Genomic DNA, 825 nt, shown 5'->3' on the forward strand with positions numbered 1-825 from the left:
CGTGTACTAAAAAATTGTACGCGTTTTGTCCCCCTTTTTTAGTTCCTGTACGTGGCGCTAGTAGACTTTTGACACGCTCGCTGCCCTCGCTGACCGCGCGCAAGCTTATCAGACAACTACTAGCGCCATTAGTGGTGGATGCAGAGTACAAAAAATCCGAAATTACAAAGGTCAACAAAAAAAATTATTTTGTTTCAGTTTATATTTGAATGAATAAATTTTTATTCCACACATCGAATAATAATCAAAATTATCATTTATTACTTATAAAGTATGCTGTTTTCTATTTTACGTTGATATATAAGTATTTAAGTTTTTGGTTCATACCTATGACTAAAAACTTCAAGACTTATTTATCAACGTAAAAAAGACAAAACCAAACTTCATAAGTAATAAATGAATATTTTGGCTACTATTCGATGTATACAATTAAAATTGAATACCTATGACGCAAAAAAAAAATGTTCTTTTGGCCTGTGATTATCATATTTGAATAAAAGTGATTTAAATGCGAAACTCAAGTTTGTTTAATTGTTATTTACAATATAATAAGAAAAGAAAATAGGTAATTTTTCTCAAAATCCGAAATATCGTTCTGGTTTCTACAAAAGCAAACTTTATCTAATAAAACTGATTTTAGTTTTATAATTAGTTACGTGACAGAAATGAAAATCTGACATCTAGAACCCAGACTAAAAATTCATATTGACCGCTGCTATTGATCATATGTAGTCGACATTCAATTTTGATTTATGTATTAACAAAAAAACATCAAACACATATCACGTGTATTTCTATTTTTTTCTTCAAACTAGGGGCTTCACC

This window comes from Neodiprion fabricii, chromosome 1 (assembly GCF_021155785.1).
Source record: "Neodiprion fabricii isolate iyNeoFabr1 chromosome 1, iyNeoFabr1.1, whole genome shotgun sequence".
NCBI lineage: Eukaryota > Metazoa > Arthropoda > Insecta > Hymenoptera > Diprionidae > Neodiprion > Neodiprion fabricii.